Genomic DNA, 16,849 nt, shown 5'->3' on the forward strand with positions numbered 1-16,849 from the left:
CAGATCAATGTCTTCCAGAACATTGCAGCAATATCATGTACTCAGATAAAAAATATTTATTCACCATTCTTTCTAGTTGGAAGCAACAAGATATACAAACACACAGATGAAGGGACATACACATGCATGCATACCCAGACACATGCACACACAAGTGTATAAATATACATATGCAAATGTATGTTACGTACTTAATAAGTAGAATATTAGAACGATAAATTTTTTCTTATTTTTACTTTTTTAATAGAAGTAGTAAAATTATTATGACAAAATTTATGTATTCATTGTCCAGCCTTAGCAATTATAAATTCATGGCCAATCATGTAGGATTTATACTCCTATTCAATTCCTTACTCCCAATCTCATGTATTTTGAAGCAAATCCCATATATCATAGCACTTCATTTATAAATATGGTAATTGGCATGCACATTCAAGTTTGATAAGGATTGCTTGGAGTGTTCTTAATGCTGAAAATTTTCACAAAGTTTCAAATTCACAGAGGCAATTTTGATAAATGATGGTTTAATTTCATTTTGTTTTATTTTATTGAGATTTCTAATCACTTCAGGCCTTCTGAGAAAAAAAGATTTCTTTGGAGCTGTGTGTTTTGACTTTTTTAATAAAAAAGACAACTCAATTGTTCTTTTTAACTTCTCAATAGAGACATCATCATGCTGTGTAGTCTGCATGGCTGACAAGAACTAAATTACAGAATATATGAACAAAAAGGTACTGCAAAGTTTGAAACAAATTGACTCTAAATATAAATTAAATTCATCTTCGAATGATTGATTCAGTTTAAACTTTGTCTTCTTTATTCATGAAAGGCTCTAAGACATCCATGAAAGAAATGTCTCTATGACTGAGTAGAGATGTGAATGCCCTCAGTGAACATCCAGGGAAAACTTAGCTTTCCTAGGTTCTTTTTCAGAACTATTTATACTAAAGTTTTCATTAACCACCCTCAATTCTGCTGACCATAAAACCCACACAGTCTTCACCAGCCAACCTCAAATTTAAAAAAAAAAGTCAGGAGGATGACAGCTTGATGAATGAACAGGATGTGTGTCCACTTATTTAGAAACATATTATAAAGATATTCAAAGTTACGAGGTCAAATGTATTCAAATCAAGGGCCCTCAAAGGTAAGGACCATTTCTTCATATATCAATATGGACGATGACAGCAAGAAGTGAAGCAGCCAACTTCATTTTGAACTCGTTTTTATTCTAGCTGGAATCACACTGGGCTTGCATAATCAGAGACCGCAGGGAAGTGGATTGGCTGCATGAACTTGGGTAAACCACTTGCTGCTCTAAGTCTCAGAACATCTGCCTATAAAATAGGATTAACAACGTATTGCTGTGAAAACCAAATGAACGAATAGCTGTCAAAGTGCTTTTGCAAATTAAATGACTAATAAAAAGTGACTTTTATTTACTGCTAGGCAAGGTAAGGGCTTCCTGGGTGGCTCAGTCAGTAAGGAACCCACGTGCAATGTGGGAAACCTGGTTCAATCCCTGGGTTGGGAAGATTCCCTGGAGGAGGACATGGCAACCCACTCCAGTATTCTCACCTGGAGAATCCCATGGACAGAGGAGCCTGATGGGCTACAGTCCATGGGCGTCCCAAAGAGTTGGACATGACTGAGCGACTAAGCAAAGGCAAGGTACTCAAAATTTTAGAGGACAGAATAATTGCTCTGCATTGCTACTAAAATAAGAACAAGAGACCTTTTAAAATGACAATGAAAATCTTGAGACTAGTAAATCCTCGTCTGCTGATTGCTGTTTAGTTGCTAAGTTGAGTCTGACTCTTTGTGACCCCATGAACCGCAACATGGCAGGCTTCCCTGTCCTTCACTATCTCCCTAAGTTTACTCAGACTCATGTCCATTGAGTCAGTGATGCCATCGATCTAACTCATCCTCTGTCACCCTCTTTTCTTGCCTTCAATCTTTCCCAGCATTCAGGGTTTGTTTTTTTTTTCCCCAATGAGTTGGTTCTTCACATCAGGCCAAAATATTGGAGTTTCACCTTCAGCATCAGTTCTTCCAATGAATATTCAGGGTTGATTTCCTTTAGAATTGACTGCTGTGAACTCCTTGCTGTCCAAGGGACTCTCAGGGGTCTTTTCCAGCACCAGAGTTCAAAGGAAAGGCATCAATCCTTCAGTACTCAGACTTCTTTATGGTCCAACTCTCACATCCATACATGACTACTAGAAAAACCATAGCTTTGACTATGCGGAACTTTGTCAACAAAGTGATGTCTTTGCTTTTTAACATGCTGTCTAGGTTTGTTGTTGGTTTTCTTCCAAGGAGCAACTGTCTTTTAATTTCGTGGCTGCAGTCACTGTCCACAGTGATTTTGGAGCCCAAGAAAATGACATCTGTCACTGTTTCCACTTTTCCCCCAACTATTTGCATAAAGTGAAGGGATCAGATGTCATGATCTTTGTTTTTTTAATGTTGAGTTTTAAGCCAGCTTTTTCACTCTGCTCTTTCACCCTCATCAAAAGGCTCTTAAAGTAGTGCCATCTACATATCTAAGGATGTTGATATTTCTCCTGGCAATTCTGATTCCAGCTTCTGAGTCATCCAGCCCACCATTACACATGATGTACTCTGCATATAAGTTAAATAAGCAGAGTGACAACATATGGCCTTGACATATTCCTTTCCCAATTTAGAACCAGTCTGTTGCTCCATGTCCAGTTCTAATTGTTCCTTCTTGTCCTGCATACAGGTTTCTCAGGAGGCAGGTAAGGTGGTCTTGTATTCCCATCGCTTCTAGAATATTCCACAGTTTGTTTTGATCCACCCAAAAGCTTTTGCATAGTCAATGAAGCAGATTTTTAAAAATTCCCTTGCTTTTTCTATGATCCAGATCGTGCATCTAAGTCCTCACTGTTAATATTCTATAACTCAGTTAATATAACATACTTTGTCCTCTTCAAGTGGCTTTGTTTCAATCATGTGATAATCATCCTTCAAGTCATCTTTTACGCAATTACCCTTTTTCCCAATTCAGTTCAGCGTGCAGAAACCAAGCAGGACCCTGCAGGGAACTTCCAGGGGCAGAAACCCCTCACACTGCATCCCCTTCTTCTTGTTTGTAGAAAATGTTCAGCCTCCTAAACTTTCCCCAAAGATCCAAAGAAGAAATTTATTCAGAGAAGTGAGAAAATACAGAAACAGAGAAAAACAGTCAAGCAAGAGGAAGAAATGATAGCTTAGCCACAAAACAAAGTCAAAGGTCTTCAGTTCCTTCTCAAGGGCTGAAGATGACATGCTAATCCATGTCCAGGAGCCATTCTGCAGATACTAAAGCCCCACTCACGGAGAAGTGAGCTGCACATGCCCCATCAGCACAGAGAAGTTCAGACTAGCTGGAACCAGGTTGGGGACTGAGGTTCCATAAACATCACCCCGTAGCCTCACCATCAGCCAGTCAGAGAACCGTGCTCCAACTGACCGGACACCTTGTGACCCTGTCCCTCACACCGTCTTTACAAACCTTTCCCCGAAAGCCATTGGGGCGTTTTTTAGTCTTCTGAGCTTGAATTGCCCATTCTCTTTGCTTGGCCTTGCAATAAACACTGTGCTTTCTTCACTACAACACAGGTCACAAGCCTGGCTTTGCCGTGCATACAGTAAGCAGATCCACGTTTGGTTCAGTAGCACAGATATGCCATTACTCCAATTTTTAAAGAGAAATTACGAGCTTACTTTCACTAATCTATAATTTCTGGTATAATATCACTTACATTTTTGAATATAAGATTTACAATCATTATATTTTGGTTCTCTGGTTTCTCATTAGCCTTACTTCAATTTTCTTTCTTTCTTTCTTTTTTTTTTTTTTGATGGTGCAGGTGCTTTTATTTTTTTTTTTTCAACTTTTTGAAGCAATATTTAGGCCTTAATTATAAATGTTTAACAGATAAGACAACTAATGAGAAATTTAATATGTTCTGCTTTTTTTCTCCATGTTTTCTATATTGGGATTCTTTGCTGTAGAATTTATTGGTAATTTTCATAGTGTAATTATGGCTCTTGGCAAACTGACCTCAAATGTGCTACTAGGTACAGTGTTTAAGAGTGTAGGCTCTGAAATGAAGCAGTTCTTTACGTATTGTGGCACATGCACTTACCTGCTGGATGGTGTGGCCTTGGATGCATTGTTTACTTTTCCTGTGACTTACCTGTAAACTGGGGATGATGTTAGTAGTTCATCACAGGAATTTTAGGAAAGTTAAACAGGGATGATGGGAAGGTATGTGGCAGGTTCCCTAACTACCAGCAGAACATAATACCTTTATCATTAAGTACATTAAATGCTGTTTATGGGAATCACACTACTTACTAGCCCCTGGGCTACACACCAAACACACTGTAATAATCTTAAACAAGTCAAACACACAAGACACAGGAACAAAGGTGTCTAAGAATGCGCCAATAGAAAATAAGGCAAATGAAAGCTCTGAATGTTAAACTGAATATGTGCAGCTTAATGATTTTGGAAAAATCATTATTGTTTATAAAATTATGAGATGCTACATAAAGTGAAGTGAAAGTCATTCAGTCATGTCTGGCCCTTTGTGACCCCATGGACTATACAGTCTATGGAATTCTCCAGGCCCAAACACTGGAGTGGGCAGCCTCTCCCTTCTCCAGGGGACCTTCCCGACCCAGGGAAGCTACATAGATTCTTGTAAACCAAAGCACCTAATAGTTTAACTGACATTGATTTTTTTGTTTATGTGGGGTTTGCTTGTTTGTTTGGTTACCATAGGCCAACTTTATTGGAGTGAAACCATATACACTCAAGGACCTTGCCTATTTTATTCACCATTATACACTGACTATCCCCAGCATCTGATACTTGGTTCATAGAATAAGCCCACAAATAGTTGTACAAAGGAGGTATGAATTTTAAAGATGAATAAAATCCTGCCCATTTCAAGTATATACAAGTGCTGACTTATCTTGAAGCAATCAAAGATAAACTGGTTATGAATTTGACCCTCAGCAGAAGATAGAGGAGAAAGGATATTCATATTGAGATAATAAGATACAAAAATAAATAAATTCAACCTAAGTAGATTTCAGAGGAGGGGAATACTATTTCAACCATAAAAAAGATATCATTAAACTGGAGATTTTATTTATTTATTTTTTATTCTTCAGTGTAGTCATGGTCACAAACCTGCCACTGACCAGATAAGCATATCCCATGTATATATTTCATTTGAGTGAGTGTTTAAAATATATGGCAGAAAGGATAAATAAAATTGACAAACCATTAGCCAGACTCATCAAGAAACAAAGGGAGAAAAATCAAATCAATAAAATTAGAAATGAAAATGGAGAGATCACAACAGACAATACAGAAATACAAAGGATCATAAGAGACTACTATCAACAATTATATGCCAATAAAATGGACAACGTGGAAGAAATGGACAAATTCTTAGAAAAGTACAACTTTTCAAAACTGGACCAGGAAGAAATAGAAAACCTTAACAGACCCATCACAAGCACGGAAATTGAAACTGTAATCAGAAATCTTCCAGCAAACAAAAGCCCAGGTCCAGACGGCTTCACAGCAGAATTCTACCAAAAATTTAGAGAAGAGCTAACACCTATCCTGCTCAAACTCTTCCATAAAATTGCAGAGGAAGGTAAACTTCCAAACTCATTCTATGAGGCCACTGTCACCCTAATACCAAAACCTGACAAAGATCCCACAAAAAAAGAAAACTACAGGCCAATATCACTGATGAACATAGATGCAAAAATCCTTAACAAAATTCTAGCAATCAGAATCCAACAACACATTAAAAAGATCATACACCATGACCAAGTGGGCTTTATCCCAGGGATGCAAGGATTCTTCAATATCCACAAATCAATCAATGTAATACACCACATTAACAAATTGAAAAATAAAAACCATATGATTATCTCAAGAGATACAGAGAAAGCCTTTGACAAAATTCAACATCCATTTATGATAAAAACTCTCCAGAAAGCAGGAATAGAAGGAACATACCTCAACATAATAAAAGCTATATATGACAAGCCCACAGCAAACATTATCCTCAATGGTGAAAAATTGAAAGCATTTCCTCTAGAGTCAGGAACAAGACAAGGGTGCCCACTTTCACCATTACTATTCAACATAGTTTTGGAAGTTTTGGCCACAGCAATCAGAGCAGAAAAAGAAATAAAAGGAATCCAAATTGGAAAAGAAGAAGTAAAACTCTCACTATTTGCAGATGACATGATCCTCTATATAGAAAACCCTAAAGATTCCACCAGAAAATTACTAGAACTAATCAATGACTATAGTAAAGTTGCAGGATACAAAATCAACACACAGAAATCCCTTGCATTCCTATACACTAATAATGAGAAAACAGAAAGAGAAATTAAGGAAACAATTCCATTCACCATTGCAACCGAAAGAATAAAATACTTAAGAATATATCTACCTAAAGAAACTAAAGACCTATATATGGAAAACTATAAAACACTGGTAAAAGAAATCAAAGAGGACACTAATAGATGGAGAAATTTACCATGTTCATGGATTGGAAGAATCAATATAGTGAAAATGAGTATACTACCCAAAGTAATTTATACATTCAATGCAATCCCTATCAAGCTACCAACAGTACTGTTCACAGAGCTAGAACAAATAATTTCACAATTTGTATGGAAATACAAAAAACCTCGAATAGCCAAAGCAATCTTAAGAAAGAAGAATGGAACTGGAGGAATCAACCTACCTGACTTCAGGCTCTACTACAAAGCCACAGTTATCAAGACAGTATGGTACTGGCACAAAGACAGAAATATAGATCAATGGAACAAAATAGAAAGCCCAGAGATAAATCCACGCACATATGGACACCTTATCTTTGACAAAGGAGGCAAGAATATACAATAGATTAAAGACAATCTCTTTAACAAGTGGTGCTGGGAAATCTGGTCAAACACTTGTAAAAGAATGAAACTAGAACACATTCTAACACCATACACAAAAATAAACTCAAAATGGATTAAAGATCTCAATGTAAGACCAGAAACTATAAAACTCCTAGAGGAGAACATAGGCAAAACACTCTCTGACATACATTACAGCAGGATCCTCTATGACCCACCTCCCAGAATATTGGAAATAAAAGCAAAAATACAAATGGGACCTAATTAACCTTAAAAGCTTCTGCACATCAAAGGAAACTATTAGCAAGGTGAAAAGACAGCCTTCAGAATGGGAGAAAATATTAGCAAATGAAGCAACTGACAAACAACTAATCTCAAAAATATACAAGCAACTCCTACAGCTCAACTCCAGAAAAATAAATGACCCAATCAAAAAATGGGCCAAAGAACTAAATAGACATTTCTCCAAAGAAGACATACAGATGGCTAACAAACACATGAAAAGATGCTCAACATCACTCATTATCAGAGAAATGCAAATCAAAACCACTATGAGGTACCATTTCACGCCAGTCAGAATGGCTGAGATCCAAAAGTCTACAAATAATAAATGCTGAAGAGGGTGTGGAGAAAAGGGAACCCTCTTACACTGTTGGTGGGAATGCAAACTAGTACAGCCACTATGGAGAACAGTGTGGAGATTCCTTAAAAAACTGGAAATAGAACTGCCTTATGATCCAGCAATCCCACTGCTGGGCATACACACTGAGGAAACCAGAAGGGAAAGAGACACGTGTACCCCAATGTTCATTTCAGCATTGTTTATAATAGCCAGGACATGGAAGCAACCTAGATGTCCATCAGCAGATGAATGGATAAGAAAGCAGTGGTACATATACACAATGGAGTATTACTCAGCCATTAAAAAGAATACATTTGAATCAGTTCTAATGAGGTGGATGAAACTGGAGCCTATTATACAGAGTGAAGTAAGCCAGAAGGAAAAACATCAATACAGTACACTAACGCATATATATATGGAATTTAGAAAGATGGTAACAATAACCCGGTGTACGAGACAGCAAAAGAAACACTGATGTATAGAACAGTCTTATGGACTCTGTGGGAGAGGGAGAGGGTGGGAAGATCTGGGATAATGGCATTGAAACATGTAAAATATCATGTATGAAACTAGTTGCCAGTCCAGGTTTGATGCACGATACTGGATGCTTGGAGCTAGTGCACTGGGACGACCCAGAGGGATGGTATAGGGAGGGAGGAGGGAGGAGGGTTCAGGATGGGGAACACATGTATACCTTTGGCAGATTCATTTTGATATTTGGCAAAACTAATACAACTATGTAAAGTTTAAAAATAAAATAAAATTATTTTAAAAAGTAAAATAAAATATATGGCAAAACCAATACAATATTGTAAAGTTAAAAAATAAAATAAAATAAATCCAAAAAAATTTAAATTTAAATATCTTTAATTGAGGCATGTGTTCTCCACTCTACCTCTCTTCACTGGTGTATCATCGAGGCACTTTAAACGAATTTAAATATCTTTAATTGAGGCATGTGTTCTCCTCTCTACCTCTCTCCACTGGTGTATCATCGAGACACTTTAAATGAATTTAAATATCTTTAACTGAGGCATGTGTTCTCCACTCTACCTCTCTCCACTGGTGCATCATCGAGACACTTTAAACGTGTTGTCAGCCCTTTGGACCCGAATCCATGGTAAACAACCTCCAAAGTGAGCTAAAGAAAACTTTGCAGTGACTGGCAAAGGAAATCAAATGGTAGCAGACTTACGGAAGACACAGTTGAGACCCAGTGACACCCATGCTGGGAGTTTAAAAACAACAACAACAAAAACAGGACAGCAGAGGCCACCAGACGCCCAGGCCACTGTAATCCAGTCACGGCAAGATCCAGTCAAAGTCAAGCCTTCCTAGGAACGTGATCTCATTACTGCCAACAGATGTGTGAAGCTTGGGAGAATCTGGTCAGCAGGTTTAGGACCTACCAAGTCACCAGCCCAACCCCACCGACTGAACACGGCTCCCACCGCACGGCACCAGAGACCCACCCTGGAAGCCACCAGTGACCTCTGTTCATACACTCTGACCCTAAACTCTGTTCATCACCAAATAGGAATACACATTTCTCTGTCTTCTTCTGTCCCCAAAGAATAAATTGAATCATCAGGATATCTGATTCCTGAAAATACACCATGTTCCTTAGTATATCTTATTATCCAGGAAAAAGTGTCTGATTGATGTCTAATTGAAGATGGACGTCTATTTACAATTCAGTTCAGTTCAGTTCAGTTCAGTCGCTCAGTCGTGTCCGACTCTGTGACCCCATGAACTGCAGCACGCCAGGCCTCTCTGTCCATCACCAACTACCAGAGTTCTCCCAAACCCATGTCCATTGAGTCGGTGATGCCATCCAGCCATCTCATCCTCTGTCGTCCCCTTCTCCTCCTGCCCCCAATCCCTCCCAGCATCAGAGTCTTTTCCAATGAGTCAACTCTTCGTGTGAGGTGGCCAAAGTATTGGAGTTTCAGCTTTAGCATCAGTCCTTCCAATGAGCACCCAGGACTGACCTCCTTCAGAATGGACCAGCTGGACCTCCTTGCAGCCCAAGGGCCTCTCAAGGGTCTTCCCCAGCACCACATGTGGCATGTGTGTGTTCAGTTGCTCAGTCATGTCCAACTCTCTGTGACCCCATGGACTGTAGCCCACCAGGCTCCTCTGTCCATGGGATTCTCCAGGCGAGAATACGGGAATGGGTTGCCATTTCCTTCTCCAGGGCATCTTCCCAACCCAGGGACCAAACCCGTGTCTCTTGCGTCTCCTGCATTGGCAGGTGGGTTCCTTACCACTGCATCAGCTGGGAAGCCCCAACTTACAGTTACAGTTAAAATTATGTTTTGAAAATTTTTGCCACACTTTCAGATCCCTAAATTCATGACTTTATATAGTGATCATTTGCTCCCTTTACTTTCCTTCTTACATTCAAAACTAATCGTGTTAAGTAGCATATGCTGGGAGGAAAAGATGACGCTAAACTGGAATTCAACACTGCAGGACGTGATAGATGCAGACACTGTTGGTGGTTGGGGCCCTCCCTGAATCCCTCTTACTCCTTCACTGGGCACCAGCCCAACACCCAGGGAACAGCACGTGCATTTCCTTGCATCTGTTTTTGTAATCAGCGCTTTTTGTGTGTGTGTTAGTTGTGGTCTTAGCTGTGGCATGCGAGATCTTCCATCTCTGCTGCAGCACGTGGGATCTTGAGCTGCAGCTTACAGACTTTTTGTTGCGGCATCTTGTTCCCTGACCAGGGATCAACCCCAGAGCCCCTGCACTTAGAGCACAGAGTCTTAGCCACTGGACCGCCAGGGAAGTTCCTGCCTGAGTCTCTCTTGCACCCCAAGCCCACCCTGCACCCACATGGCCAGTGTGGCAGAGAAATAAACACTCCTCTCCACTCAAAGCTTCCCTAGTGGCTCAGTGTGAACAATCTGCCTGCCAGTGCAGGAGACAAAGGAGACCCAGCTTCCATCCCTGGGTCGGGAAGATCCCCTGGAGGAGGTCACGGCAACCCACTCCAGTGTTCTTGCCTGGAGAATCCCATGGACAGAGGAGCCTGGCAGGGTATGGTCCATGGAGTCACGAAGAGTTGGATATGACTGAGCACCGGCAGAAGCAGCTTGCAACTGCTAGTTTATAGAAACTGCCATCTAAATGCCGAGTCCCCCAGCCCTTCAGTGTGGGTCAGAAACTGGAGAGACGTGAGGTCTGTGAGATGTGAGATGCCGGGTTCCCCTCAGAGGCTGTAAGCAACGTTTGCCCCCCATGGAGCCGCAGGATCACAGCCTTTCCCTGCCGGCTTCCCTTTTCCATTTCTCCATCGGTACTTTCTGGGCTCACCACACAAAGAAACTGTTTAATTATCCTTGTCACACATCTAACTCTGAGGGAACCCCAACTAAGTCAGAGTAATAGCAAATTTTCACACGCATCTCAAATGTAGAAAGCATCTCTTTGCGAAACTAATGCAAATGTGATCTTGTTAGCATCAATCAGATGATCTTTGCCCGTCATGCTAACACATTCGGTGTGCTTAGTTTGGCTGTAATAACTTTTACTCATACACCTCCTTTCAGTAGCTGACTCTGTATCTAAAAGAGCAAGAGAAGCCTTCTCTCAACCACTCCCAGTGCCTTGACCAGCACTGATTCCCATTGAAAGGAAAACCCTGCCATCTGCTTCCAAAAGCAATGGTATCGTACCTCCCCAGTGGGGGCCAATGGAAAATGAAACTATAAGCGGGAAAGAATCTTATCTCTCCAAAGGAAATGGAAGTGAAAAAAACTTGTCTAAGTACTGCTCATTTTATATGGATGGCCCCTTTTCCAAATTTTATCCTATAGAAAAGAAAAAAAAAACCCTCGGTTCATTTTTCAGGAGCGTTTGCTTTTACCACAGCTGGACATGAAAATTATAAGCAAGCTGCCAGCAGGGATCAAGGTGCTTAGAAGCAAGGAGCCTCAGCGTGACAGGCCACCGAGATCTTTGACTGATAAACACAAAATGGAAAGGCGCATCACTGGAGAAAGCTCCACGACGCGAGCAAAGAGCACAGCAGAAAATAGCTGAGAATCCCCCGATCCCTAGAAGATGATTGTTTTATCCAGTCTTCAAAAGTTCCCTTGCAAAGCTCAGCTGTTTTGTTCTCCGATCTGCAGGTAAGAAAACACTGTTAAACTGTGAAAACAGTATCCTTGGCAACACGTGGCATAATTACTTTGTGTTTGTTTAGCAATTTGTCATTAAAGTTACTGAGCAGAACATGAATCTCATTTGTGTATAGGACGTGTTTTGCTATGACTTTCTTCCCCTAGGCGAGCTTTCGGCAGCTGCGTCTCTTGCAGTCTGGACCATCGATTGATAGCATCCTGCCACGTACATGTCAGTCAGTCATCTTTTTATGTTTCATCGCTTTTTCTTCACCCCCTTCACTTGCCTTGCGTTTCCCTCTCCCGCATCATCTGTCATTTTCTTCACCCCCTTCACTTGTCTTGCGTTTCCCTCTCCCGCATCACCTGTCATTTTCTTCACCCCCTTCACTTGTCTTGCGTTTCCCTCTCCCGCATCACCTGTCATTTCCCGCATCGCCTGTCATTTTCCCATACGGCGTGAGTTAGCATCTGTGTTGGTTTTCCTTCTGAATAGTGAGATGCTGACAGGCCCAGTGACCTTAATTTAAACTCCATTCAGTCTCCCCACGTGTCTAATCATATCTTTGAGCTCATTCTCCCTTGACATCTTTCTGCTTGCAAAGGCCAAGATGAAGAAGTACAGGCGAGATCCTTGCTATTCGGGGTGTGACTGAAACACATCGGCATATTCTGGTAGCTGGCTAGAAATGTAGAATCTCGGGCTCCTCACCCAGACCCACTTGATCAGAACGTGCTTCGCATAAGACGAGCACTCATTATTCGTATGTACATGAAAGCTCCAGAAGCTTTAATGTAGGTAATTTACGAGGAAATGGATGGGGCTCATAGCTGTTTTCAATATTCATCATTTTCTGCTCCTTATACTTAATTATTTACTTCAATTTTATTTTATATCGGACTATAGCTGATTTACAGTGGTGCCTTATTTTCAGGTGTAGAGCCGAGTAACTCTGTTATACATACATATATTCATTCTTTTCCATATTTTCTCCCCATATAAGTTATTACAGAATATTGAGTAGAGTTCCCTGTGCTTTACAGTAGGTGCTTGTTGGTTATCTGTTTTATATACAGTAGTGTGTATATGTTAATCCCAAATTTCTAATTTATTCCTCCCCCAAGTTTGCCCTTTGGTAACTATACATTTGTTTGAGAAGTCTGTGAGTCTTTGTTTTTTAAATGAGTTCATTTGTATATTTTTATAAATTACACATATAAATGACACATGATACTTGTCTTTCTCCATCCGACTTACTTCACTTGGTAAATGTTCTCTAGTCCATCCATGTTGCAGCACATAGCATCGTTTCACTCCTTTCTGTGAATCCCTGAGTGATATTCCATTCTATATATGTATCACATCTTCTTTATCAATTCCTCCACTGATAGCCACTTAGGTTTCATTCATATCTTCAGTTCAGTCGCTCAGTCGTGTCCGATTCTTTGTGACCCCGTGGACTGCAGCATGCCAGGCTTCCCTGTCCATCACCAGTTCTGGGAGCTTGCTCAAACTCATGTCCATCGAGTTGGTGATGCCATCCAACCACCTCATCCTCTGTCGTCCCTTTCTCCTCCTGCCTTCAATCTTTCCCAGCATCAGGGTCTTTTCCAATGAGACGGTTCTTCACATCAGGTGATCAAAGTATTGGAGTTTCACCTTCAACATCAGTCCTGCCAATGAATATCCAAGACTGATTTCCTTTGGATGGACTGCTTTGATCTCCTTGCAGTCCAAGGGACTCTCAAGAGTCTTCTCCAACACCACAGTTCAAAGGCATCAATTCTTTGGTGCTCAGCTTTCTTTATAGTCCAACTCTTATATCCATACATGACTACTGAAAAAACCACAGCTTTGACTAGACCGACCTTTGTTGGCAAAGTAGTGTCTCTGCTTTTTAATATACTGTCTGGGTTGGTCATAGCTTTTCTTCCAAGGAGCAAGTGTCTTTTAATTTCATAGCTGCAGTCACTATCTGCAGTGATTTTGGAGCCCAAGAAAATAAAGTCTGTCACTGTTTCCACTGTTTCCCCATCTATTTGCCATAAAGTGATGGAACTGGATGCCATGATCTCAGTTTTCTGAATGCTGAGTTTTAAGCCAGCTTTTTCACTCTCCTCTTTTACTTTCATCAAGAGACTCTTTAGTTCTTCCTTGCTTTCTGCCATAAGGGTGGTGTCATCTGCATATCTGAGGTTATTGATATTTCCCTGGCAACCTTGATTCCAGCTTCTGGTTCATCCAGCCCGACATTTCGTATGATGTAATCTGCTGCTGCTGCTGCTAAGTCGCTTGTGTCATGTCCGACTCTGTGCGACCCCATGGACTGCACCTTACCAGACTCCTCGGTCCATGGGATTTTCCATGCAAGAGTACTGGAGTGGAGTGCCATTGCTTTCTCCAATGATGTACTCTGGATATAGTTAAATAAGCAGGGTGACAATATAGTCTTGACGTACTCCTTTCCATATCTTGGCTATCATAAATAGTGCTGCAATGAACATAGGGGTGCATGTATCATTTCAAATTGTGGTTTTCTCCCAGCATATGCTCAGGAGTGGGAGGACTGGGTCACATGGTAGTTCTATTTTTAGTTTTTTAAGGAATCTCCATATGGTCTCCAATCATGTTTGCAGCCATTTACATTCCCACCCAAAGTATAGTAGGGCTCTCCTTTCCTCACATGCTCTCCAGCATTTACTGTTTGTAGACATTCTGATGATTTTAAATGTTGATCTTAAGAGTATTCGTTACTGGATTTAGGTCAAGTGGTAAAGTGGGAACTGCAAGGACCTCACAGAAGGCATGAGAAGCCCTGTAGGACAGGGCATCCTGGGAGCTCCTGAGAAAAGGAGGGTGCTGAACGCGAGGAAGCACTGAGTTTCTGAGGAATTATATGTGGTTCCAATCACTTAGCCCAAAGGGCTGTCAGAAATGTCCAGTCCAATCCAGAAAAGTATCACCTATCTAAGGACCCAGAGAGGATATCCTGGTGACTAACTTATGGACCATTCAAGTCACTCAGCATTTAACAAATGGATGTTTTCTGATTCTCCATGTTCTTCCTTTTCCCCTTCACTCCACTTCCCTTCTTATTCTCAGCATGCATCAATTTCTCGGACTTTTATTCCTTATCAATGTAGGTCCCCAAGTTAGGTGTTAAAGGACGCTTCCTGAGACAAAATTAGATTCTTCATTTTCTTGATCTCATTGTGCACTCATTGTGCAGTTTTCAAAGACAAGATCATCTATGATGATCACCTCTCTACTTTCCAAATGTTGCTAGATACATACAAAGATAAGAAATGGGCTGATTATACTAAGAAGTCACCCGCTGATTCTGTGTGTGCTGTGTTAATAAAATAGTATTATCCCTTTTCCTCAAATTTTCAACTGTAACCCTACATTTCTCACACTCAGAGAGCGCCTCCACTTTCTTAAAAGACTCAGAACAGTGGGACTTCCCTGGTGGTTGACTGGTTAAGAATCTGCCTGCCCAGGCAAGGGACACAGGTTCAATTCCTGGTCTGGGAAGATTCCACACACCACAGAGGAACCAAGTCTCTGCACGGTAGCCACTGAGCCCGCTTTCTAGAGCCTGTGCTCCACGACAAGAAAAGCCACCGCAGCCGGGGAGAGCTGCCCCGGCTCACAGCAACTGAAGGAGCTGCTGCAGTAACGAAGACCCAGTGCAGCCAAAAGCAAGTCAATACAGAAACAAGATTTGAAAAAACACACAGGCCATTGGTACACGTTTTCTCCATGATCTCTGCCCCAATTCCTAACATATTTACCTCCTGAAGCTTTTCTTTAACTAGAAGTTCTTTTCCAGTCTTGTTCAACAAATGTTTTTCCTGTTTTTTTTGTTTGTTTGTTTGTTTGTTTTTAGGGGGGGTGGTTTGCTTGCTTGCTTAATTCTAAGAGTAGATTCCCCATTTATACTCTTATTTCATAGTTGTTTCCCTCTAATATCCCATGGTCCTTTGAAAATATTTTGTTTACTTATTTTTCTATTCATTTATTTAAATCCTGAATACTTTAATTTTTTAAATCTTCTGAAGATACTTAAATTCTTTCCTTTTTAGTACTATTTAGTTTCCCTATTGAGTCCTTTTGTCTGCTTGTAAACACTCTTAGATTTCTGCTGTCTCAAAAAAATAAAAGCAAGAAATGTGTTTGCATTTGTCTTTTATGGCCTGTATCTGACCTCACCAACACTGCTCAAACCCATACTCTACATGCTCAGCAATAATAGAAAACAGATTACTGACATACACAACAATATGAATGAATCCCAAAATCATGCTGAGCACAGAAAGCCACGCACAAAACATTATCTTCTTTAGTACTATATGACCATCCTTACAAGAAATTCTAGAAAAGACAGATGTAATCCCTAGTGAAGGAAAGCGAGTGAGTAGTTGCCTGGAGTGACACCTTCGGGAATTGAATTGAGAAGGATCGTAAGAGAACTTTTTGGAGTAATGAAAATATTCTATCTCGTGATTATGGTGGTAAGTATAAATTTATCAAAACTCATTGAGATGCACATAGAATTGGTATATATGACTGCATGCAATTCATGCTTCAAGAAAGCTAATTTTTAAAATATTGTGTGCATAACCTCAAAGTTAGTTTCTTAACCCCCAGGCTTCTGCACAACTCACTTCACTGAAACTATTCCAGTGAAAGTCACAAATACAGTCCTCAGGAGGCAGAGGCCTTGTTAACATTTTCTCTTATTTTGACTTTTAGTGTGAAAAGGCTTAGTTACTTTTCTACTTACTGGAATAGTTCTTGAACGTCTCTTTCCTTAAATCTTTCTCCTCTACTTTTATTCTGATATTTGGAAACAATTAAATGGGTTGCAGTCAGGAGGTTCATTAAAAACTAAAAACAGAGTTATTTACCATATGACTCAGCAATGTCACGACAAGGCACATATCTGGAAAAAAGGAAAACTCTACTTTGAAAAAATACACGCACCCCAGTGTTCACTAAAGCACTATTCACGACAGCCAAAGCATGGAAGCAGAAGAATGGATGAGGAACGTCTCCACACACACAATGGGAACCCACTCAGCCACCAAAACTGAATGAAATATTGCCACTTGCAGAAGCATGGATGGACCTAGAGATCAT

At 40.4% G+C, this 16,849-nt stretch overlaps 1 protein-coding gene across 1 annotated transcript in view; it reads right to left on the minus strand.

Moving 5' to 3' along the window:
* ZNF385D (zinc finger protein 385D) overlaps positions 1–16,849 on the minus strand; it is a 1,015,555-nt gene that overhangs the window by 843,257 nt on the left and 155,449 nt on the right. The gene's annotated exons all lie outside the window — the stretch shown is intronic.

This window comes from Bos mutus, chromosome 27 (assembly GCF_027580195.1).
Source record: "Bos mutus isolate GX-2022 chromosome 27, NWIPB_WYAK_1.1, whole genome shotgun sequence".
In the NCBI taxonomy this organism is placed as follows: Eukaryota; Metazoa; Chordata; class Mammalia; order Artiodactyla; family Bovidae; genus Bos; species Bos mutus.